General features: G+C 40.6%; 1 pseudogene; it reads left to right on the top strand.

Moving 5' to 3' along the window:
- Positions 1–25,997, top strand: part of LOC102277791 (olfactory receptor 9A1-like) — a 29,745-nt pseudogene extending 3,748 nt beyond the window's left edge.
- Positions 25,998–26,238: the final 241 nt, after the last annotated feature.

Genomic DNA, 26,238 nt, shown 5'->3' with positions numbered 1-26,238 from the left:
AAGCCCTGAAGGAGAGGGAGGCAAAATACCTTATGAAAATGAAAAGAGGAATGAAAGTCTCCTTTATTTATTATGCTTAGGAAATAGAAGAGGTTACCTGCAAAGCTTCATGACTGAACTGAGTACTGATTTGGTCTGCAGAACATTACTGCATAAAAAGTTCTTTGAAGACGTGTTCTGTGTGGGACACTTAAGAAAAAACACAGATGAGTGCCAGGTAACCTTTCTCATTTCATTTGCCCATAAGCTCAGTCTCTGTTCTTTGTCTTTGTGTCTCTGTTACTCCTCATCCTTCATGAGGGTCTGTATTTTGCAGACAGACTGAGAGCTCAGAGAGTAAAGGGCTGAAGAATGATGACTCTGTCTCCTCCATCCTATGTGAGAGATGAGAGAAATAGATTGTTGAGGAGTGTAAGGCTGTCTTCCAGTTATCATTTTGAAATTTCTGTCCAGGGATGAGTGGGAGGTAGCAGTGGTTAATGCAGTGGAAAGCTTTCACACTATTGTATCCCAGGTCCTTTTGCATGGCAGATATAGTGGCCTTTGCTTTTGTTCAAGAGTTGACAAATTTCCAGGTGGGAAGGAAGTTCTGATCCCCTCTGTTCTGTCTGGCAGGTGACCACAGCTGCACCAGCCACATGTGGCAATAAATTACAAGGAATTATGTCTTGGACAACTGGATGTTTTCTGACAGATCATTCTGCTGTCTTCACTAACATCTACAGCCACATTCCATGGATCAGGAGCATTATTTCTACATAAGCTGATTCGCAACTCCATTGACACCCTCCCTACATCCCAGCTGATCCATGGAAACGACTTTCTGTATCTTAGTCCCAATTTTTCCTAGGATCTATGCTTGCATGGAGTGTCAAGAGAAATCACTGATGACTCCTGGGTGTTGACATTTCTCTAGTTTCTTTAACTACTTCTTTGCTTATTCCCAGCTCACGAACAAGTGTTTATAACATTGAAAACAGGATGCTGGTCTCAAGAAGTGTAGTCCTACCAACTCAGATACTTCTGTTAAAATACTGCCTGTTTTATGCTAAGAACACAGAAGACAAGTGGATATGAGGAACAATAACTACTAGGAGTCTGTTTGGGCATGATGCAAACCACATACCTGAGCAGTAATTTGCTGAAATTAGTTAGATGATTTAGTAATTCTTCTAGTGACCAAATGTCTCCTGGGTGAGTGAGTGAGAGACAAAGAGAGTGTATGTGTGTATGGGTGTTATAGTTAATGTTTCCATTACCTACTTAAAAGATCTGTGAAATCAAAATTTTCTGAGGTTTGCTGAGGCCACCCATAGGTCAGTGTAATTTTGGAATATGGGTTTATATGAATTTTGTAATTCATATTACAAATATCAAGGATTTCATAAGTGGTTGGATTGTTTTTTTCCCCAATATATTTTCCTTCCAATACATTTTCCTTTCTTACAGGGAAATGCAATAGTAAAATTCATGAGGATTTTGGCTGAGAGATTTCATTCATGACCCTGAATGCATTCTCTAGGCCATGCATATATTTGTGAGCACATGCTTTTATTCTCAAGCACACCCAAAAGACACTTGTTTGTCGTTCCACAAATATATTCTCCACATATCAAGTTTCATTAATCCATGATAGAGTAAACTGATTTTGATCTAAAATCTGCTAATTTTTATATAAAATACTGAGTGATCAAGAAATTTTAGTATCTGAAATGTAAAACACATTTTTATTTTGTCCAGTGTAGTGAAATATTGGGATTCTTTTGTTCAAACTGCTGATTGATATAAATTGCTTACTTTCACAAAGCTTCTCAAAATCAAAGCCATTATTCCTTTTAAGACTATCATGGTGATCAGAGATAATGTGTTAAGTGCTAAGTATATTGGAATGCATAGGAGGGATTCAGGAATTGGCAACAGTTAGTAATTTTAACAGTTTCCAACTGTTTCATTTTTTGTTGCCTACTTAATTCCTACTCCAAGTTGTTACGAGATATTCTCTGTCCTTCCAGGATATGCCAGATGGTATATTGTCCTCAGCCATTTGAGCTAGTTGCAACCTGAACTTTTCATTGGCATGATTTTCCTAACAACCTACCTGTACTTCTGTCCTCCTTTTCCTGGCCTCATTCTTACAGTTCTCAATGTCTTTATCCCATTGCAGTTGTTCTAGATTGAATCAGGCCCTCTACTTGCAAGCCTGTCTTATTGATTGGGTCACCAGTACTTCAACCATTGGGCATTTTTGCTTCTTCATATCTTCTGACTTTGGATTTTCCTGGTATGAATTGCCTTCTTTCTATCTCACCTTGCTCTCCAATATAAAAAGGAAGGGTAAATCATTGCCTGTATCTATCTATTTATCTATCTATGAATGTGCTTCCTTGGTGGCTCAGATGGTAAAGAATCTGCTGCAATGGGGAAGGTCCAGGTTTGATTCCTGGGTCAGAAAGATCCTCTAGAGAAGGAAATGGCAACCCACTTCAGTATTCTTGCCTGGAAAAACCCATGGGCAGAGAAGCCTGGTGGGCTACAGTCGGGGTCACAAAGAGTCAGACACAACTGAGAGACTAACACATGAATGGACAGTTAATCAATCTACTAATTTGTGGAGAGTGTGAATACCTTTCTACTTATCCGGTCAATTTCTTCTAAACTCAATTCTGTATATGGAAGAAAGTGAAAGTGTTAGTCACATTCCTGTCTCACTCTTTGCAAGGCTATGGACTGTAGCCCACCAGGCTCCTCTGTCCTTAGGATTCTCCAGGCAAGAATACTAGAGTGGGTTCAGAAGACTGAACCCAGATCTCCCATATCACAGGCAGATTCTTTACCATCTGAGCCATCAAGGAAGCCCCAATCTTGCATATGGTTGCAAAGCCTTTTCATTTCTGTCCCACATTTAACTTGGTTTATCAGTAACTTCAGGTAGCCTCTACCCTGTTTTCCCTCACGTCCACCTCCCTCTCCTGACATATCCACCAATCACTGTTGTATTCCCTTTCTGGTTCCTTTTTCTCTTTCCATGGATTGGGGTTAATATCCCATACCCTTCTCTTTAGCTCACGTCCATTGCACTGAAATGGACCCCTGATACAAAACAGCAGATTTCAGTGTGGTAAGTGAAGAACACAACAAAAATGGAAACATGAAGGATGGCCTGGTCAGGCGGGTGGGTCTCCTCTGCAGTGTGGAGGAGAACTATCTTGTCTCCAGCCTTCTGATTCAATCATGTCTGATCTTTAGCTCATGAGAGAGATCACCTTTCATGGGTCTATAACTTATAAATTATTTCAAAGATCCTTTCTAAACTCATGTGTAAATGGTGCCTATTAACTTCTATTTATCCCTAATTTATTCTGTTTTTATTTATTTATCTTAGACCCATTCCAGTGTCCTGAAGAGTTCGTTCCAAAATCTGATTATGGGTCTTCATTTCTATTGGTTCCCTTGGTAAACTATTCTACTTGCACCACCTCTGTTATTACCACATACTTGCCTACTTTTGCGTACTTCTGACATCACATCTTTCCTTCTCAGTCATTTCCTTCCTCATTGTATACCTTCTTCTTTGGAAATATGTGAGGGATGATATGCAGTAGATTGTGGTTCCTTTATTAGAATTGACAGACTATGTAAATTTAGAAAATAATTGGGCTTTGGCTCTTAGATTTATTTGATATACAAAACAAAAGAGTTAAACCTGTGGATGCTGTGGTTGCCTTCTCAGCATCCACTTCTACTCTCCTCTATTATTTTCAATTATAATGCACTAGGGATGTGACCTGCTTGTCCCAAGCTTAGCAGTGAAATCCCTGTGTTAAACATCAAACCCTTTATTTATGTTCAATGTTGGGATAACACAGAATGAGCTGTGTTGAGACATTGCTCTGGGCATATGAACATGGCCTATGAATGAGAATCAAAGTTGCTGCTGTCATTTTGCAGTGACCACTGGGGAAACTGCCTAAGGATGAAGCCCACACACAGAAATCAAAAGAAGAGCATTGCCCAGAAGTAGAGCGAAGTCCTAATAAAACTGTGACAGAATGTAGGCCTTTTCTCTAGACATTTTCACTTATCATCTACTAGATTTCTTTCAATGTGTAAGATAGTTTGAGTCAGGCTTTCAGTTGCTACAATTAAAACCATCTCCAGTGATAGTTTCCAAAACCTCTTCCATCTCTGCATCAAGCTATGCTTAATGCTTGTGCTATCTAGCTATACTTGTGCTATATAGCATTAACTATACTTAATGCTAGAACAAATGCTTTATATATTCATTCTTATTTTCATGGCATGTCTGTGGGGCCATTTTAATGGACACAGATGTATAACTTCTCAGATCCTCTCAACCACCTCTTTCTTTCCAAGGGCACTGCCTGTATCCTGGGTCATACTGCTATCACCTTTTCTGGGCTCATTCCAAGCTGACTGGAGGCCACAAGAAGCTATGCTCATGAATAGCTCTCATGTCCCTGAAAAGTGAAAGCAAAAGTTGCTCAGTCATGTCTGACTCTTTGTGAATTCTCCAGGCGAGAATACTGGAGTGAGTAGCCTTTCCCTTCTCCAGGGGATCTTCCCAACCCAGGAATTAAACATGTGTCTCCTGCATTGCAGGCAGATTCTTTACCAGCTGAGCCACAAGGGAAGCCCAAGAATACTGAAGTGGGTAGCCTATCCCTTCTCCAGCAGATTTTCCCGACCCAGGAATCAAACTGGGGTCTCCTGCGTTGCAGATGGATTCTTTACCAACTGAGCTACCAAGGAAGCCCGTAAGCTGAGCCTATCCAGGCCAACTTGCCATATTGCTTTAAAACTTGTCTGAAAAAAACATTTTCAGACCTTGCTTTGGGCTTCCTGGGTGACTGTCAAGGGAAAGATGATGCTATCGTAAATTCTGAATAGTTATATCCTGGGATATGAACCTTGACCTATGAGAAATGAGATGGGGAGCCAAACTGCCAAGGGCTGCTCTGAGCTGTGTTTTTGTCTATCACATCTTGCTTTAGCTTTACTTCATGTGTCTTTTTACCTCACTTCCACTTTCTTCTCACCCTTCCTTCCCTAGTGTTCAAATTGTGTTAGTTCTTTAATCCTTGCCTCTGCTGCTGAAAGGACCATCTTTATTCTAAAAAGGTAACACCTGAGGTATTAGCTTGTTCAAGATCACTCAGTAGCAGCTCCTGGATTTGCATCTCAGAGAAGGCAATGGCACCCCACTCCAGTACTCTTGCCTGGAAAACCCATGGATGGAGAAGCCTGGTAGGCTGCAGTCCATGGGGTCGCTAAGAGTCAGACATGACTGAGCGACTTCACTTTCACTTTTCACTTTCATGCATTGGAGAAGGAAATGGCAACCCACTCCAGTGTTCTTGCCTGGAGAATCCCAGGGACAGGGGAGCCTGGTGGGCTGCCGTCCATGGGGTCACACAGAGTCGGACACGACTGAAGTGACTTAGCAGCAGTAGCAGCAGCTCATAGGAAGCCAGATTTCCATAAATGTTTCTAAAGATTTACTTTGCATGCATTGTTGCATGCTAAGTCGTTTCAGTTGTGTCTGACTCTGTGCGACCCCATGGACAGCAGCCCACCAGGCTACTCTGTCCACGGGATTCTCCAGGCAAGAATACTGGAGTGGGTTGCCATTTCCTTCTCTGATTTAATTGCTAAGTCACATCTAACTCTTTGGAACCCCATGGACTGTAGCCCACCAGGCCCCTCTGTCCATGGGATTTCTCAGGCAATAATACCGGAGTGGATTGCCATTTCCTTCTCCTAATATTTACTTTACAGTTTGTAATTTGCTTTTCACAGAACAGTAACAAACAGTTTAAGGACCACTGGTCATTGGACCACACTTCACATAGTGCTGTTCATACTAGCACTACAGAAGCCTCAGAGTCTCCAGTTGTGTTCTTTTGGCCTCTTTACCCCCGGCATCCTTCCTGCCACACTTGCTGGGAGTGGACTTGACTGGTTGGGAAGATATCAAAGGGACTTTAGTCCATTCATTTATGCATTAAGTAATTCACACTTCATTGCATACCTTCTTTATTTGGAGATGGAATTCATGCTTTGGGGCCCTGGAACATCTTCCAAGAGTTTGTAATGGCATTGTGTTTGACGCAGGGGGAAGATCAGAATTTGTTGCCTAGGCTTTTAGTTTATCTATAGATATCTATTGGGCTTCCCTTGTAGTGTAGTCAGTAAAGAATCTGCCTGCAATGCAGGGGACCTGGGTTCGATTCCTGAGTTGGGATGATTGCCTGGAGAAGGAAATGGCAACCCAGTCCAGTATTCTTGCCTGTGAAATCTCATGGACAGAAGAGCCCGGCAGGCTACGGTCCAGGGTGTCACAAGAGTCGGACACAATTTAGCAACTGAACTACTACCATAAATATCTATCATATTCACAAATATTTTAGCTTATATTTCACTTAGGCTGTATCCTATCTTCCTGAATTGAGGCCCAAAGCTCTGCCACTTAAAATATTTCTAAGTTTATTAGACATGAGAAGAGGTTCATTTGTAAGGAGAATAGTAGATGGTAGGAGTTGATATGAAACTGTATAATCAGATAAGTCTAATTTCAAAAACCAGCCTAACTATTAATAAGCTATGTGTCTGGGGGAAAATTATTTAAACCCTCTGATCCTTAGTCTTGTCAGTACAAAAGGAGAGATAATAATAACTAGTCACTCTAAGGGCTCAGTCTATAGAGTTGGGCTGCTGGCATTTGCATCCTGGCTTTATTGTTTATACCTAATGAGAATCTTGAGTGTGTTACATAGCTTCTATTTCATTCTCCTTACCTATGTGTAATACACTAAGTCCTCACTTTTTACAAACTTAAAGGGGAAACAGTGACAGATTTTATTTTCTTGGGCTCCAATATCACTGCAGATGCAGCCATTAAAAAATGCTTGTTCCTTGGAAGAAAAAGTATGACCAACCTAGACAGCATATTAAAAAGCAGAGACCTTACTTTGCCAACAAAGGTCCATCTAGTCAAAGCTATGGTTTTTCCAGTAATCATGTATGGATGTGAGAGTTGGACCATAAAGAAAGCTGAGCACTGAAGAATTGATGCTTTTGAACTGTGGTGTTGGAGAAGACTCTTGCAAGTTCCTTGGATTGCAAGGAGATCAAACCAGTTAATCCTAACCTAAAAGAAATCAGTCCTGAATATTCATTGGAAGGACTGATGTTGAAGCTGAAGCTCCAATACTTTGGCACCTGATGTGAAGAGCTGACTCATTTGAAAAGACCCTGATGCTGGGAAAGATTGAAGGCAGGAGGAGAAGGGGACGACAGGGGATGAGATAGTTGGATGGCATCACCAACTTAATGGACATGAGTTTGAGTAAACTCTGGGAGTTGGTGATGGACAGGGAAGCCTGGCATGCTGCAGTCCATGGGGGTCACAAATAGTAGGACATGACTGAGTGACTGAAGTGAACTGAAAGTCTCAGTACAAGGAATTGTTCTTTGTCTCAAAGCAACAGATCTGCTTTTGCCTCTTGGACACAGAGTCACATGGAGCGATCATTCATTGGCTGGTAAAAAGTTCTAGACTGAATCTGAAGCCCACTGCTGGCAAGTGACCTGGGGGGGGGGTGGTGGTGTACTATGTATGCCACCTATGTCTGGTTTCATCTTTCTTTCTTGTCATATAGGGTGCCCACCTATGCTATGTATTTTCTTATAAGCAGCTTTATATTCCTTTTGGAAAGAGGATACATATGAATTAAACATGAAAGTGAAAGTGTTAGTCACTCAGTTGTGTACAACTCTTTGTGACCCCATGGACTGTAGCCCACCAGGTTCCTCTGCCTATGGGATTTCCCAGACAAGAATACTGGAGTGGGCTGCCATTTCCTTCTCCAGGGGATCTTCCCAGCCCAGGGATTGAACCCGGGTCTTCTACATTGCAGGCAGATTTTTTACCTCCAGGGAAGAAAATGTTAAGTGCTTCTTTTATACCCAAGAAATGAGTTTCCTTGGTCTTTGCCTAGTACTGTGCTTTACTGAGAATATCAAATGTTTGTAGCTTGGTCTGTGCCCTGTGCTGATGGATGTCAGTGAATGGAGCTAGCTATAAGCAGAACTGCCTGTGATGAATCCTCCTTTCCCTTTGCTGTCCATTTAAATAAGAGGTAAGATCCAGCTTGGTTTTGAGGAGGACTGGCCCAGAATGTTGAGTACACTACAATTGTGAGTGCAAAGTACAATGTAACTTGAGGATCATAAGCAGACTCAATACAGAACATACTACTAGTTATCTTTAGGCTTAAGAGAGGAATTTTTATGTGATGAATTAGTGGAGTGAGATCTGTAAATTTCTGTAATTCTGATTCTTTGGTCTCTCCTAAAGTAAATACATCATTGGCTTTAAGAATCCCATAAGGTAAAAATTCTACATACCAGAAGTCTTAAAATTGTACCAGGCTTCTGTGAGAGAAGAATAAGAAAACTTGTTTGAGTGGTTGTGTTTTTTAAATTGAGATATAGTTGATGTACAGTATCATTTAAGTTTTATAATTGTTAAAGATTATATTGCATTTATAGCAATTATAAAATATTGGCTCTATTCCCTGCACTGCACAATATATTCTTGCAGCTTATTTATTTTACACATGGTAGTTTTTACCTCCTAATCCTCTACCCCTATTGTGTTTCTTCCCTCTTCCCTCTCCTCACTGGTAACCACTAGTGTTCTCTATATATGAGTGTATTTCTATTTTGCTGTATTCACTAGTTTTTGTTTTATTTTTTAGATTATGCATATAATCTAAGTGGTAACATAGGATATTTATCATTTTCTGTCTGACTTATTTCACTTAGCATGATGCCCTCCAGATCCATCCATGTTGCTGCAAATTGCAAACTTCATTCTTTTTTAATGGCTGAATAATATTCCACTGTATACATGTACCACATCTTCTTCATCCATTTATCTGTTGATGGACTCTTAGGTTGCTTCTGCTGCTTCTAAGTCACTTCAGTTGTGTCCGACTCTATGCGACCCCTTAGACGGCAGCCCACCAGGCTCCCCCGTCCCTGGGATTCTCCAGGCAAGAACAGTGGAGTGGGTTGCCATTTCCTTCTCCAATGCATGAAAGTGAAAAGTGAAAGTGAAGTCAATCAGTAGTGTCCAACTCTTCGGGACCCCATGGATTGTAGCCTACCAGGCTCTTCTGTCCATGGGATTTTCCAGGCAAGAGTACTGGAGTGGGGTGCCATTGCCTTCTCCATAGAATAGCCAAGATGTAGGTTGCTTCTACATCTTGGCTATTGTAAAGAATGCTGCTAAGAATATTGGGGTGTATGTATCTTTTCAAATTAGTGTTTTCATTTTCTTTCAATATGTATCTAAGAGTTGAATAGCTAGTTCATATGATAGTTCTATTTTTAGTTTTTTGAGAAATTTCCATACTGTTTTCCACAATGGCTGTGCCAATTTCTATTCCCACAAACAATATACAGAGGATTCAGTTCAGTCCAGCCATTCAGTCGTGTCTGACTCTTTGTGACCCCATGGACTGCAGCACGCCAGGCCTCCCTGTCCATCACCAACTCATAGAGCTTCCTAAAATTCATGTCCATAGAGTCAATGATGCCATCCAACCATCTCATCCTCTGTCATTCCTTTCTCCTCCTGCCGTCAATCTTGCCCAGCATCAGGTTCTTTTCCAGTAAGTCAGATCTTTGCATCAGGTAGCCAAAGTATTGGAGTTTCAGTTTTAGCATCAGTCCTTCCAATGAATATTCAGGATTGATTTCCTTTAGGATTGACTGGTTTGATCTCCTTGTGGTCCAAGGGACCCTCAAGAGACTTCTTCAACACCACAGTTCAAAAGCATCAGTTCTTCAGTACTCAGCTTTCTTTATGGTCCAACTCTACATCCATACATGATTACTGGAAAAACCATAGCTTTGACTAGATGGACTTTTGTCAGCAAAGTGATGTCTCTGCTTTTTAATATGCTGCCTAGGTTGGTCATAGCTTTTCTTCCAAGGAGCAAGCATGTTTTAATTTCATAGCTGCAGCCACCATCCGCAGTGATTTTGGAGCCCAGTAAGATAAAGGCTGTCACTGTTTCCATTGTTTCTTCATCTATTTGTCATGAAGTGATGGGACCAGATGTCATGATCTTAGTGTTTTGAATGTTGAGTGTTAAGCCAGCTTTTTCACTCTCCTCTTTCACAAGAGGCTCTTTAGTTCCTCTTTGCTTTCTGCCATAAGGGTGTTGTCTTCTGTATATCTGAGGTTATTGATATTTCTCCCAGCAATCTTGATTCCAGGTTGTGCTTCATCCAGCCCAGTATTTCTCATGAAATGCTCTGCATGTAAGTTAAATAAGCAGGGTGACAATATACAGCCTTGATGTACTCCTTTCCCAATTTGGAACCAATCTGTTGTTCCATGTCCAGTTCTAACTGTTGCTTCTTGACCTGCATACAGATTTCTTAGAAGACAGGTAAGGTGGTCTGGTATTCCCATCTCTTTCAGAATTTCCCACAGTTTTCTTTGATCCACACTGTCAAAAGCTTTTGGCATAGTCAATAACACAGAGGATTACTTGTCTATCAAAATAGAAGAAGTAATGCAAAAATCAAGGAAGAGAGGGAAAGGTATGTACAGTTAAATGCAGAGTTTCAAAGAATAGCTAGGAGAGACAAGAAGGACTTCTTCAATGAAGAGTGTTTTATAAGAAAACAAAAAAAGGAGAAAAACTAGAGATCTCTTCAGGAAGTTTGGAAACATCAAGGGAGCATTCCGCACCATAAAAGATAAAAATGGTAGAGATCTAGTAGACACCGAAGAGATCAAGAAGAGATGGAAAGAATATACAGAAGAACTGTATAAAAATGATCTTAATGAACTGGATTACTACAATGGTGTGGTTAGTTACCCAGAGCCAGACATTTTGGCATGGAAGCCACATGGGCCTTAAGAAGCACTGCTGTTAATAAAGCTATTGAACGCAATGAAATTCCAGCAGAACTATTTAAATCCCTAAAGGAGGATGCTTTCAAGGTGTTGCATTCATTATGTCAGCAAATCTGAAAGACCCAGCAGTGGCCACAGGACTGGAAAAGGTCAATCCTTATCCCAATCCCCAATAAGGGCAGTACTAAAGAATGTGCTAACCATCAGACAATTGCACTCATCTTCCATGCTAGTAAGGTCATGCTTAAAATCTTGCATGCTAAGCTTCAGCATTATGTGAACCAAGAACTTCCAGATGTCCAAGCTGGGTTTATAAAAGGAAGAGGAACTAGAGATCAAATTGCCAACATTCACTGAATAATAGAGAAAGCAAGGGAATTTCAGAAAAGCATCTCTGTTTCATTGACTATGCTCAAGCCTTTGACTGTGTGGATCATGACAAACTGTGAAAAACTTAGAGAGATGGGAATAGCAGACCATCTTCCCTGTACCCTGAGAAACCTGTATGTGGGTCAAGAAGCAACAGTTAGAACCCTGTATGGAACAACTGATTGGTTCAAGATCGAGAAAGGAGTATGACAGGGCTGTCTGCTCTCACCCTGTTTGTTTAATCTATACACTGAGCACATCATGAGAAATGCTGGGCTGGGTGAATTACAAGCCAGAATCAAGATAGGTGGGAGAAACATCAACAGCTCAGATATGTGGATGATAACCATCCTAATGACAGAAAGTGAAGAGGAACTAAAGAGCCTCTTGATGAGGGTGAAGGAGGAGAGTGAAAGAGCTGGCTTAAGACTAAATATTAAGAAAACTAAGATCTTGGCATTTGATCTTTTCAGTTTTGTTCAAAATTTAAAATTTGTTCAAAGTTGATGCTTTTGAACTGTGATGTTGGAGAAGACTCTTGAGAGTGCCTTGGACTGCAATGAGATCAAACCAGTCAATCCTAAAGGAAATCAGTCCTGAATATTCATTGGAAGGACTGATGCTGAAACTGAAACTTCTTAGATCTCTAAGACACACATCACCTCTTTTTGAAAATCATAATATATGCATGCATACATCAAATAACATTTGGAGTTTTAGTTGACAAAACTTTTCTAGAAATGAGAGCCTGAGGAATTCCTTATTTATTCACATATACATTTATTTCTCTTTTAAACAAAATCTTACTGAATACGTACAATGTGCTAGATACTGCACCAGAGTCTGTGAAGACTATAAAAGTGAACCCTGTACCTGAACTAAGAACTTTGAACTAAAAGCTGCATAATTTGGATAAGACATATCCACAAATAACTATGGTAGAGTGCTGAATCTCCTAAGTTCTAGGGGAGAGTTACTACAGAGTGCTTGGGAAATTCCAAGGAGGAAGAGATCACATGCAGATGGAAGAACAGGTTATTGGAAAGGTAATCATTTGTACTAGTCCTTAGGATATGAGTGTAATATTGATAGACAATGATAGGAAGAGAAGGCCTTTCAAGCATTAGAATCAGCATGAACAGAAGTTTGAATTCAGGAAGATATGGACAACATTTGGTAAGTCACCATTTGGCAAATAGTAAGAATGGGATAGTACAGGGTATGTGAACATAGATTAGCTGAATAGAACTAGAATGGTAGATTGTTAGATAAAGTGTAATAGATTATTATTAGGATAGTTACATTTATTCTGTCTCACTAGTTTCTAGAAAGAGAGGTTATTCCTAAACACTCCTGACCCTTTACCCTACACCTTCCCTTACTCTTCCTAATGGAAAGTGGGAGGATCTTTCTGCTCAATGAATTCAGAGGCAGAGACCAAATTCAGCTCCTTGTTAGTCTTCTATGGCTTCTCTGACAGCCAGCGATGTATAAGAAGCCCAGCAACTCCATGTGGTGAGTTTTGCAGGGGCAGAGCCTGCAAAAAAGGGGAGAGAGGTGGATCAGAGGGAACCTACAGGTTTTCCTCCCTGCCTGAGTTTCATGCATCCCACTTATCTAAGCCTTGCATATCAGCCAACTTTTATCAGTGATAGGCTGCTGTATATTTATTTATGTTTACATGTTTATCTCCATCAATGTCTGTTCCTTTTATGTGTGTTCTTGGAGATGCTATGTCACAAGACATAACCCCAAATATCAATCTCCTAGTATAGAGAAGAATGAGTCTTAAAGCTCACCACGGCATAGTAGATGGAAATACTGTTACTCTACCCTCTCCTTCTGTGAGCATCTCTCAAAGGAGCTGATCATCAGAGAAAGCAGTTTTTTTTTTTTTTTTTTTTTTTTTTCTGTTCTGCCTTAGTCTTCCCAACAAATCATTTTTGTCAGGCTTATAGATTAGAAATGGTATCTCATTGTAATTTTAATGTGAATTTCTCTTACAGTGAAGGGAGTTGAACATCTTGTTTGTAAGGGCCATTTGTGTATCTTTCTCTGTTTATTTCTATATTTTTACTTTTTAATTTTGGGTCTTTTCATCCATTTTCTTGACTTTAAAAGCTTTTAATATATATATTCAGGAGACTAGTTTTTTATCTGTGGTAAAATTCATCAATATTTTCTCCAAATTTGTCTTCTGTGTTTGACTTTGATTAAGGTCATTTTGGCAGGCAAATGTTAAAAACTTAAAAAAAATTATGGAGTGAAATGTGTCTATCATTTCTTTTATGCCTGGATACTGTATCACAGTGAGAAAATCTTTCTATACTTGAAAATTATAACGGAAAATTTTCTTTCTGTTTTGGTTTTCAAGTCTTACATTTAGCTCTCCTATTTGGGGTTTACTCTAGAACAAGAAGAGACTATGGAATTCTCCAGTCCAAAATACTGGAGTGGGTAGCCTTTCCCTTCTCCAGGGGATCTTTCCAACCCAGGAATCAAACCCGGATCTGCATTTGCAATCCCATGGACTATACAGTCAATGGTTTTTCCAGTAGTCACGTACGGATGTAAGAGTTGGACTATAAAGAAAGCTGAGTGCTGAAGAATTGATACTTTTGAACTGTGGTGTTGGAGAAGACTCTTTTAAAGTCCCTTGGACTGCAAGGAGATCCAATCAGTCCATTCTAAAGGGAATCAGTTCTGAATATTCATTGGAAGGACTGATGCTAAAACTGAAACTCCAATACTTTGGCCACCTGATGTGAAGAACTGACTCATTTGAAAAGACCCTGATGCTGGGAAATATTGAAGGTGAGAGAAGGGGACGTCAGAGGATGAGATGGTTGGATGCCATCACCGACTCTGTGATGTTGGTAGGCTCCGTGAGTTGGTGATGGACAGGGAGGCCTGGCGTGCTGCAGTCCATGGGGTCTCAAAGAGTTGGACATGACAGAGCGACTGAACTGAACTAGAATAAGAGTGACAAATAAAATTCACTTGACATCTATTATGTGTTAAAATGAAGCAATTTCTACAAGGATATCTTTGAATTTTATAATATCAGAATTTGTAGGTTCTAAAAGATCATGTAGGACAATTCATTATTCATAGGATAAAAGTCATTCAGTTGTGTCCAACTCTTTGCAACCCCATGGATTGCAACCCCATGGAATTCTTCAGGTCTGAAAACTGGAGTGGGTAGCCTTTCCCTTCTCCAGGGGATCTTCCCAACCCAGGGATTGAACCCAGGTCTCCCACATTGCAGGCGGATTCTTTACCAGCTGAGCCACAAAGGAAGCCCATTCATAGGATATCCTCCACAAAACAGAATTTATCTTAATAATGAATACTAATCTAGGAATCAGGAGACTCTGGTCAGTAAATTTGTTTTGCTAGTAAATTACATGTGATCTTGAGTTAAGTTATTTGACCTCGTATTCACTATATTAAATATTTGCTACCTTGAACTTCAAAGATTTTCTCTATTTATTACTTATTGGTCAAAATTAAAGTACTTTAGGAGCCAGCACAGGAGTTCCCACCCATGACTAAGGTCATGTGGAGAGGATCTGACATGCAAAGGCGAATCAGAACTCAAGAGGCCCCGTGGACCTGCCCGAGCATCTACCCCCAAACCAAAATCTGTCTGTTTTACTATTTCACGACTTTCACCAACTCTTCTGACATTAATGGGGGTCTATCCCCAACCACCTTTTTCTGAAGAAAATCAACTTAGAGCTCTAGTTAATAATTCTCCTGGGCATAATAGGAGTGTTTCAATTCAAACCCCTCTGATGATTTTCTAGCTTGCCTGACAGGTTTGTTCACACTCCTGCAGCTACACATGTGATTGTTCATAGCCTCCCAACCACGAGAGGCATGGGAAGCTTAAGATATTCTAACAATGCAGAACTTCTCAGAGAGTTAAAATTGTTAGAATAGAACTAGTAGAGGATTTATTTGTTGAGCTAATGCTTGCTGCCAAGTTTCCATATCCCTTACCTACTGTGTCCCTGGGAGTGTATTGATTAATATAGTTGGTATATAGAAATGTAAGTAGTAGCTTTAATGTTTGTAACCTTGGACCCTTGAGTTAATTCTTTTCTTGTTATAGCCCACCACACTTTTGCCCTATAGGAATGCAACTTTATCTAAAGCTTTCGGAGGGTGGCGCCTGACGTTAGAATAATCACCTTTAGAGAAAAATAAATTTTCTGAAGAAAGGGTCATAAAATGTTAACAGGCCTCCTGGCCAGATGATGTAAATCACCTAAAGCTTTTGCGTATGATAAGTTTACAGAAAGAAAGCCTGGCTTCGATAAGGATCAAGGACTGCTAATCTTGCATGACTCTACCCCCCACCCCCCCATTATCCTCTATGCACAACTTAAGGTATAAAAACTACTTTGGAAAATAAAGTGTGGGCCATGCTCATCAAGCTTGGTCTCCCCATGTCATTCTATCTCTTTCCTTTTCCTTTTCAGGCTGATTCCCTGGAGCGCAGGGGCCCTCTGAGTTCATTTTCCTGCCTGGGCTTCTAAGACCCACTCGAGAAGGTGCCTAAGGTGGGGCACCTTCAGCAATTCGAGAGGGCGCCTGCAGCCTACGTGAACAGAGGAAGTCCCGTGCTGGGGCTTTATTGGCTTTCTGTGTAAACCAAGGAACATCAGCCTCTTTTCTCTCCTCTATTTTCTTAACTGCAAAATTCTTTCTTTATCTCTTTCTCTATTTCTCTCAGTCACTGACGCCGTCCTCCTGAGGGAATCCCTGGATCCAACCGGGGCTGGACCCCGGCAATAGTATTCTTACAATTTATTATGATAGTAATGAATAACTCATTTGGGCAAGAATTAAAGTAGATTGAATATATGTATACTGAACAGAAGTCATATATTTTTGCACTGAACTACTAAAGGATAGTCACCAGACAGTTTAAAACAAATGTAAAGCTCTCTCTGTACAAATAGCAAAGTTTATTGAACAAAAACTGAAAGAGAAAAAAGAAAGCAGTAAAGATCACTTATAGTATAAAAAATAGTACAAGAGAAAACATTTAACAGAAACAAAAGAATATAATCTTGGAGTGGGACTTTGTAAACAAAACACAAAACTTGAAAGAAAAGATTGAAAAATAATACTGTGTAATTAAAAAAAATTCATACCAAAGCATAATCAAAATTAGAAGGCAAACAGGAAGCTAAGAAAGATATTTAAAATATATATTAGAATAAAAGAGGATAGTTATTTTATTGTATACAAAAACTTATTAAAACTCATAAGAGAAAATCCACTAGACCAATAGGAAAATAGCAAGTATGTGAAGAGGCAATTTTCAGAGAAACATATGCACATGGCTTTAAAAACTGAAAATATGCTTAACTTCACTTTGTTGTTGTTGTTTATTTGCTAAGTTATGTCTGACTCTTTGTGACCCCATGGACCACAGCCTGCCAGGCTCCTCTGTCCACGCAGTTTCCCAGGCAAGAATACTGGAATGGATTGCCATTTCCCTCTCCAGGGGATCTTCCCGACCCAGGGATTGAACTCGATTCTCCTGCATTGGCAGGCAGATTCTTTACCACTGAACCACAAGGGAAGCCCTAACTTCACTTACAGTTAAAGAAAAGCAAAAATATATTATCATTCCCTTAATACATGACAGGGACTGTGAATATAGCAGGGAGAAAAAATAGAATGATCTCTTTCCTGATCTCTCCCTCTGGTACAGAGGGAAGGCCCAACAGTCATCATTTACAAAATGGGTCACAGAAGGCCTTCCTAAGTGACCTTTGAGTAGAGTCTGCAGAATGTAAAAGTTAACTATGAAATCTGGATGGGAAGGGGAAAAACATCTAAGATAAAGGAAATAGAATGTTCAAAGGCTGTGAGACAGGAGAAGGAAGCAAAACTTGGTCAGTGAGCCAAGTGAATATCAGGGTACCTCGAGGGGAGAAAACAAAAGAAGTGGGAGTATGAGATGGGGAAGAAGTGGACTGGGACCATATTACTATATAACACTGAAGGGTTTGCTAGGTGTTGGAGAGTTGCCCTCAGAGCATTGAAACATATTGGAAGAGTTTTAAGCAGGGGAGTAAAATGTTGCAATATGGTTTTCAAAAATATTACTGACCACCTCACACCTACTGGGATGGCTATTATTTAAAAAAAAATCAACCCCCACCCCACCCACAAAATACAATAAAAAACCCAAATAGGAAATAAGTGTTGACAAGGACGTGGAGAAACTGAAACCATTGTATACTAATTTTTTTTTTTGATGGCGATAATACATGATATTTTATTCACTTTAAAATGCTTCAGTTGATTTTGAAGATTTCATTTGGGAAATAAATATTTAAGAAAATAACCTATTTAAGCAAAGGGCTGAAAAAAGATGGCAGGAAAGAATTTGCAGAGAATCTGTTTTGTGTCTGGATTCAATTTTTACTTATTCAGATTTTTCATCAGTTCTTTTTTAAAAAAATTAGTTTTTAGGGATGTGCAATTTATTGAAGGAAAAAAAGCACTGAGCATCTGCTGTGCTGTGTCCTGAATCATCACAAATGAAAATGATGGATAGAGCCTGACTTGTGCAGTATTGATGGGAACGTAAAATGGTATGTATGAGTAAGTGAAGTTGCTCAGTTGTGTCCAACTCTTTGCGACCCCATGGACTGTAGCCTGCCAGGCTCCTCCACCCATGAGATTTTCCAGGCAAGAGTACTGGAGTGGGTTGCCATGTCCTTCACCAGGGGATCTTCCCAACCCAGGGATTGAACCTGAGTCTCCCGCATTGCAGGCAGAAGCTTTACCATCTGAGCCACCACAAAGCCTATAAAATGGTACAGCCTATAGAAAACCGTGTGGTGGTTCCTCAAGAAATTAAAAATAGAATTATCATATAATCCAGCAATTCCGCTTATGGGTATATACTTAGAAGAATTGAGAACAGAGAGATATTTGTACTCCCATACTCATAGCAGCATTATTCACAATAGCCAGAAGGTAGAAACAACCCAAGTGCCCACTGACAGATGAATGGCCAAATGTGGTTTAGATATACAATGGAGTATTATTCAGCCTTTAAAATGAAAGATTTTTGACATATGCTACAACATGGATGAAACTTAAAGACATTATACTAAATTGAAGTCAGTCAATGAAAGACAAATGCTGTATGATTCCACTTATATGAGAGTCATCAGATTCATAGAGAAAGAAGAAAAATGGTGGTTGCCAGGGGCTGGAGTGAGAGGGTGGTCTCATAGGTGCAGAGTTTCAGTTCTGCGAGGTGAAAAGAGTTTTGGTGATTGATTGCTCAACAGTGCAAAAGTGCTTAACAGTACTGAACTGTGCACTTAAAAGTGGTTAAGATGGTAGATTCATGTCATGTATGTTTTACCACATTTAAACAAAAAAGATCTTGAACTTGCTTCTTGCAGAATGAAGTGGAGGAAGTTGAGAACTGATGTAACTGTGTGAAGAGTTTCTGTTTAATTTTCACCGCCTGAATGATTATAGAAGATAGTGCTTACCAGTTTCAGGGATCTTAGTTTTCCCTGGCCCATGATAGTTTTTCCTTTTCATCCTAGATAGTCTCCTTTCTGTAATTTGGAGGGAAACAAGGAGCCATGAACTTACTAAGTCATGAAAGAATCAGTTATGGAATTCAGAACAGTAGGCTCTTTTTACTGATGATCTGATATTGTTGCAGGAAGGCAGACCCCTTCCAGGGCCTGAAACTGGGCTCTTGTCTAACACTCGGAAATGAATTGTCCGAGGAGACACATGTGCTGACAAAGCAAGAGATTTTATTGGGAAAGGGCACCTGGGTGGAGAGCAGTAGGGTAAGGGAACCCAGGAGAACTGCTCTGCTGCGTGGCTCGCAGTCTCCAGTTTTATGGTGATGGGATTAGTTTCCGGGTGGTCTTTGGCCAATCATTCTAATTTAGTCTTTCCTGGTGGCGCATGCATCACTCAGCTAAGATGGATGCTAACAAGAGGGATTCCTGGAAGTGGATGGACACACAGTGTCTCCTTTAGACCTTTCCCGACTCTTCCGGTTGGTGGTGGCTTATTAGTTCCGTATTCCTTATCAGGATCTCCTGTCATAAAACAACTCATGCAAATGGTTACTATGGTGCCTGGCCAGGGTGGGTGGTTTCAATCAGTGTGCTTCCCTTAACAATATGGCCTTGAATTTAGTCTAATTTAAGGAATCTAGGATGTAGGACTGATATAAGGAAGTTGGTTCTGAAAAAGGAGTTCTGAAAGGTTTCTTGTCTATGATCTTTGGATATCTTTATTTGCCAGCAACCTTCCTTTCACATTTCCACATCTGTCATCACATGACCCAACACTGCTGCTCTAAGGCTAACAGGCAGATAATAGCACAGAGGCTCCCTGGGTGGCTGTCAGCATTGTTCCCATGGGCCAAGGACCTCTGGGATATGTCCTTCTTCCAAGATTCTATCCAATTATTGATTTCTATGATCTGCACAGAGTTAAGAGTGAAATGGAATCTTGCCTGGAGGCTTTGCAGACAGACCCAATATAATCTCTTTTCAAGAGATTATAAATTGTTAAAATTCAGGGGAAGGCAATCTGATAAAAGATAGAAAATTTTTACATAATTATTTACAGTTATATCTTTTAAAAAGTATGGGGCTTGCCAGGTGGTTCAGTGGTAAAGAATCTGCCTGGCAAACAGGAGATGTGGATTCGATCCCGGGGTAGGGAAGATCCCCTGGAGAAGGAAATGACTATCCACTCCAGTATTCTGGCCTGGAGAATTCCATTGACTGTGTAGTCCATGGGGTCTCAAAGAGTTAGACATGACTGAGTGACTTTCACAGTAGAGTAGACTTTCACAGTAGACTTAGATGTGCTACAATGTATTACATGGAAAAAAACAAGTTTCAGGACAGTATGTGTGATGGAATACTACTTAAAAAAGCACATGGTTATATAGATGGGACATCTTTAGAGAGACATTTAATTTTTAACTATCTTTTTATACAGTTTTAATTTTCAACATGAGCTTCTTTAGTTTTTAATATATCAGTAGATATTTATCCCAAAGCAAAGCTAAACATATTTATCACTTTTATAACTCTCCACCTCTGCATTTTGACACTTTACCCTTTACCTCTCACTGCTACCAGCTCAGGGAGGTGACCCCATAGATTTGAAGGGAAGCATATGGCTGAAAAGTCAGTTGGAATGCATGCATATTGGATAGGCTGGAATGGCCATGAGGTTGGATGGGTGGCAGATTCTCTATTTCTCTCTTACTTAGGTTCCCATTACAATGGCCAAAGGATATTGGGGGATGGGTAGTGCCAAGATCATCTGGGGAATAGGGTCTCATGAAGACTTCAAGATGAAGAGAACATTTTTGACAGAAGCCCGTTTGCCATTTTTTCCCATCTCTCTTAAATACTCCTCATGTCAAGGTCTCTTTTTCTTACTGTGGTAAATAAATATAGCATACCATTTACTATTTAAATAATTTAAAGTGTAAAACTGGGACTTCTTGGGTGGCACCAGTGGTAAAGAACGCACCTGCTAATGCAGGAGACATAAGAGATGCAGGTGCGATCCCTGGATTGGGAAAATCCCCTGGAGGAGGAGACGGCAACCCACTCCAGTATTCTTGCCTGGAGAATTCCATGGACAGAGGAGCCTGGAGGGCTACAGTTCATAGGGTCTCAAAGAGTCGGACACGACTGAAACGACCAAACACACACAACTGTAAAACCAGTACGGTTAATTACATTAATTATTTTCACAATGTTGTGCAGTCATTGCCAATATTTCCAAACTGTTTCATCACACCAAACAGAAACTACTCATTAAGCAAGAATTCTCTATTCTCCTCTGCCTGAAGCCCCTGAGAATCTCTAACCTATTCTAACCTCTAACTTGTCTCTAACCTCCGCTAACCTCTAACCTGTTTCAGAATTTGCCTATTATTGTTATTATACAGTATTTGTCCTTTTGTTTGATTGATTTAACATAATGTTTTCAAGTACATCCATGTTATCACAACTCCTTTATATGGCCAAATAAAATTATATTTTATGTGTATGCTACATTTTATTTATCCATTCATCTGCTGAGGGCCACTTGAATTTTTTCCCACCTTTTGGTTATTATGAATAATGCTCCAATGAGCACTGTCATACAAATGTCCGTTTGTGTCCCTGTTTTCAATTCTTTGGGGTATATGCCTATAAGTGGAATTTCTGGGTTATATGGTAATCCTATGTTTAACTTTTTAAGGAACTGCTAGATTGTTTTCCACAGCAGCTGGACCACTTACATTCCCATCAGCATTGTATGAAGATTCCAATTTCTCCATGTCCTTATTGTTTTCCCTTTGTTTTAATTGTAGAAGGTGTGAAATGGTTTCTCTCTGTGGTTTTGATTTACATTTTCCTAATGACTAGTGATGTTGAACATTTTTGTTGTTCCTATTAGTGATTTATGTATCTTCTTTGAGGAAATGATTATTTAAACCATTGTGCATTTTGGGGGCATTGATTTGTTTTTGTTGCTGTTGTTGAGTTGTAGGAATTATTTCTATATTCTGGATAGTAAACTCTTATATATATATGATTTGAAAATACTTTATCCTATTATGTAAGTTGTCTTTTCATTTTCTTGATTCTCTCCTTTGATGAAAAAACATTTTCAATTTTAGTAAATTCTAAAATTCATTAAAATGAATTCTTCAAATGATGAATTTGATGCATCTGTTTTTTTGTTTGTTTCCCATGCTTTTGATATCTAAGAAGCCATTGACAAATTCAAGACCATCAAGATTTACCTCTATGTTTTATTCTGAGATTTTTATGGTTTACCTTTTATATTTAGGTCATAGATCCATTTTGAGTTAATTTTTATAAATGGCATGAAATAGGGGTCCAACTTGTTTCTGTTACCTGTGGAAATCCAGTTGTCCCAGGACCACTTGCTATAGAAATTATTCTTTCCACATTATTTTTGTCACCCTTGTTGAAAATCAGTTGGCCATATGGGTTTATTTCTGAATTCTCAATTCTATTCTGTTTGTCACGCATCTTTTCTTATGCCTGCACCATGCTGTTTTGATTAATATAGTTTTGTATTCAGTTCAGTTCAGTTCAGTCACTCAGTCATGTACGACTCTTTACGACCCCATGAACCATAGCTTGGTGATGCCATCCAACCATCTCATCCTCTGTCGTCCCCTTCTCTTGCCCTCAGTCTTTCCCAGCATCAGAGTCTTTTCAAATGAGTCAGCTCTTTGTATCAGGTGGCCAAAGTACTGGAGTGTCAGCTTCAACATCAGTCCCTCCAGTAAACACCCAGGACTGATCTCCTTTAGGATGGACTGGTTGGATCTCCTTTCAGTCCAAGGGACTCTCAAGAGTCTTCTCCAACTCCACAGTTCAAAAGCATCAATTCTTTGGCGCTCAGCTTTCTTTATAGTCCAACTCTCACATCCATACACGTCCACTGGAAAAACCATAGCCTTGACTAGATGGACCCCGTTCTCTTTTAGGGGTTCCCCTCTGTGAAGGAAAGAGTAGGAGAGGATCAGGATGGGAAGTTGTGGTCCTGGCTGGTGTCTAGATAAAGGACACGTCGAGCCTGAAGAGTGCGCCAGGGCAGCAGCAGTGTGGAAGGACTCATCTCCAAATTCCCCTGCATTGCAGAGGGCTGAGTCAGCTCTTCCTTGACGTGATGCTGGACACAGGCACAGCTCCTTGCTGTGGTTAGGAGCCTCCTCTTGTCTTTGTGTTCATTTAGTCCCGGCTAAACAAAAAAGCTGAAGCTCCACTACTTTAGCTACATGATGTGAGTAGCCGACTCATTGGAAAAGGCCCTGATGCTGGGAAAGATTGAAAGCAGGAGGAAAAGAGGGTGGCAGAGGATGTGATGGTTGGATGGCATCCTTGACTCAATGGACATGAGTTTGAGCAAGCTCCAGGTGAAGATGAAGGACAGGAAAAGCCTGGCATGCTGCAGTCCATGGGGTTGCAGAGTCAGACATGACTTAGTGACTGAACAACAACAAAACAGAAATTGTGGAAGGCAGACAATTAGGTTCTCCCAACAAATCTACCCTTGTTACTCAATTGCCTTTTATAAGAGATTTCCAGAGAGAGGGCTGCATGTTGACAGGGCAGTGTTTCAGTGAAGACAGCAGGGCAGGTTTGCTTCAAAATTGGCCAAAGCCAAGACTAGATATGCTTTGTTCATAGATTCTTTCCTTAATTGATTGATTCATTGACTTGTTCATTCAAAAGTATTCACTGAGTATCAGAAACCATAAGTAAGCATGACAAAATTTCTGCTTTCATGTTGCTTACATTATAAAACAGGAGACAGGAAATAAGCCAAAAGTAAACATCATTTTAGGTGATAGGAACTAAGGAGATAAACAGATCCTTGTGAGGTGGTAGAAAGTAAAGGATGGTATGTGTTCTCTTAGGATGATGAAGAAAGGCTCCCTGAGCTTTGGCACTTGAGCAAAGGCCTGAAGGAAATGAGGGAGGAGCCCAGAAATCCTAAGGGGCTCAGATCCTTGGGTCCATTTCATGTTACTGACAGCTCAGTCTTTACTCTTTTATAAGATTTTGGAGGAAAAAACTGGTTGTAGAAGGAAGAATGTCTCTGGGGAGACTTTCTGAACTTTCTGTTAGATCAAGTCCAAGACCACTTATATGTATAGCCTGGGCTGGACCCAGAGTTCACATTTGGCAGCCTTGACTCCCTGCTGGATCTAAGGTTTTGAAGGGAGGGGATGTTGAAATCAGACCTTTAGCCTCTTGTCTCCCCATTCCAGCACAAGGAAGATGCAGGACAGGTGGAAGCCGAGGATGTAAGTCCACGTGTGCCCTCCTCTGGACCCTCCTCCTGTGAATCTGGTGATTATTGGTCTTAGAGCCTGGGAGAGAGAGACTCCTGACTGACTAACGCCAGTGCTGGCCAGTCTGCCTTCTATGAGAAAACACGTCCACTGAAGAGAAAAGCGAAGCTGATATTCACTCCCAAAAACAGAGTGGAAGAAAGTGGTAATTCAGCTAGGCAACTAGTTGGCCCATAGATTAAGGGAGACTCTGTCCTTGCCCTCACTATCTCACAGAAAATCCTCAAATTGATCCCCACTCCCATGCCCACCAGTGACACCAATGATGAAAGACATAAAGAAAAAGCTTTAAAATGAATGTAGTGCCAATGGACCCTATTTCAAGAAAAACCAACAGATAGCCAGCCCTGGGTAGAATTGAGGTGGCTGTGGGGGTACTTTTCTACAGGGTGTGGTACTGAAGCAGGCTCATAGGACACAATGCATTTGGTGGAGCAGGTAGTTCCATCCCAGATGGAAGGGAGAGCGTGGTAAAAAGGACTGCACTTTTGGGGGTGGGGTGGCCTGGGAGGCTGTTGGGAGCAAAGGGGAAGTCATGGTGCCCTGTGGATGGACAGATGCAGTCATGCAGGCTGGGCAGAGGAGCCTTGCCTATGGTACAGTGTGGGTGACTGGGCTCATCTTCTTGGCCAGGTTCATTGTTCTTCATACATCATGTATATTCTTAGAAATAATTAGTACTGACCATGTAGAAGAACACTAGGGCATGAACCCTTCCTAGTCATGTTGTAGAGCTTATCAACCAGGGGGGAATATTTTCTCTACTTAGAACTGTTTCTGCTTTTCTGAGATCAGTCACAGTGTTCTCTCTCTCTTTTGCTGTCTAGATATCAGAAGGAACAAGCACTCAAAACTAAGTGGTGGGGAATTATACCAGTGCTACTTAATTTTATCTCTTAGACTTCCCCGGCTCCCAGGAATTACACAATTACACCATATGTTATTTGCTACCTTCATCCTCTTCTACTCAGTGACAGTGATGGGAAACCTGGTCATCGTCTTGAGGGTCTATATTGATAAATGTCTGCAGACCCCCATGTATTACTTCCTGGATCACCTCTGTCTTAGAGATGCTGACCACATCTGCAGCTGTCTCCTTGATGCTCTGGGGTCTGCTCCTTCTTGGGATGCAGGCAATATCTTTGACTACCTGTTGTGCACAACTGTATTTGTACCTGTCTTTGGGAACGTCAGAGTTCATACTAATGGGAACAATGGCTACAGACTGCTATGTGGCATCTGTAACCCTCTGCGGTACAACATCATTATGAATACAGATACAGATATACCTGTCTCTGGGCGGTAATTGTGTCCTGGGTGTTTGGGTTCCTGTTTCAAATCTGGCCAGTCTTTGCCACGTTTCATCTTACTTTCTGCAAATCAAATGTGCTAGACCATTTTTACTGTGACCGAGGGCAACTGCTCAAACTATCCTGTGACAACAGTCTTTTCACAGAGTTTATTCTGTTTTTAATGGCTGTTTTCATTATTGGTGCTTTTACCCCCACAATTATCTCCTACACCTACATCATCTCCATCCTCAAGATCCCCTCTGTTTCTGGGCGGCAGAAAGCCTTCTCTACATGTGCCTCCCACTTCACCCTTGTTGTCATCCGCTGTGGCAGCTGCTTGTTCCTCTTTGTGAAACCCAAGCAAACGCAGGCCGCTGAGTACAACAGGGTAGCATCACTGATGGTTTTAGTGGTGACCTCTTTAACAGATTCATTGAGGTCTTCTGAGACACCATGAAATGATACTGTCATCTCCTTAAGGACTATCTCTGTCCTAAGGACCATCATGTACTCATCATCACAGGCCTGAGTAACCTAGAAGCACTGATTGAGATCAGAAACCAGAGCCTTTTCATCATCAAATGGTTTGTGACCTGTGAGGGAATTTTAAGGCACTGACAGTGCTCAATGTTATAGCTGGATGGTTCCTACGTAGGAGTCACTTTAACATTTTAAAAGGATATATACATTTATACACA

The sequence above is a fragment of the Bos mutus genome, chromosome 4 (assembly GCF_027580195.1).
Source record: "Bos mutus isolate GX-2022 chromosome 4, NWIPB_WYAK_1.1, whole genome shotgun sequence".
Classification (NCBI taxonomy): domain Eukaryota; kingdom Metazoa; phylum Chordata; class Mammalia; order Artiodactyla; family Bovidae; genus Bos; species Bos mutus.
The sequence above is the reverse complement of the archived record's forward strand: the minus strand, read 5'-3'. Positions and strand labels throughout refer to the sequence as shown.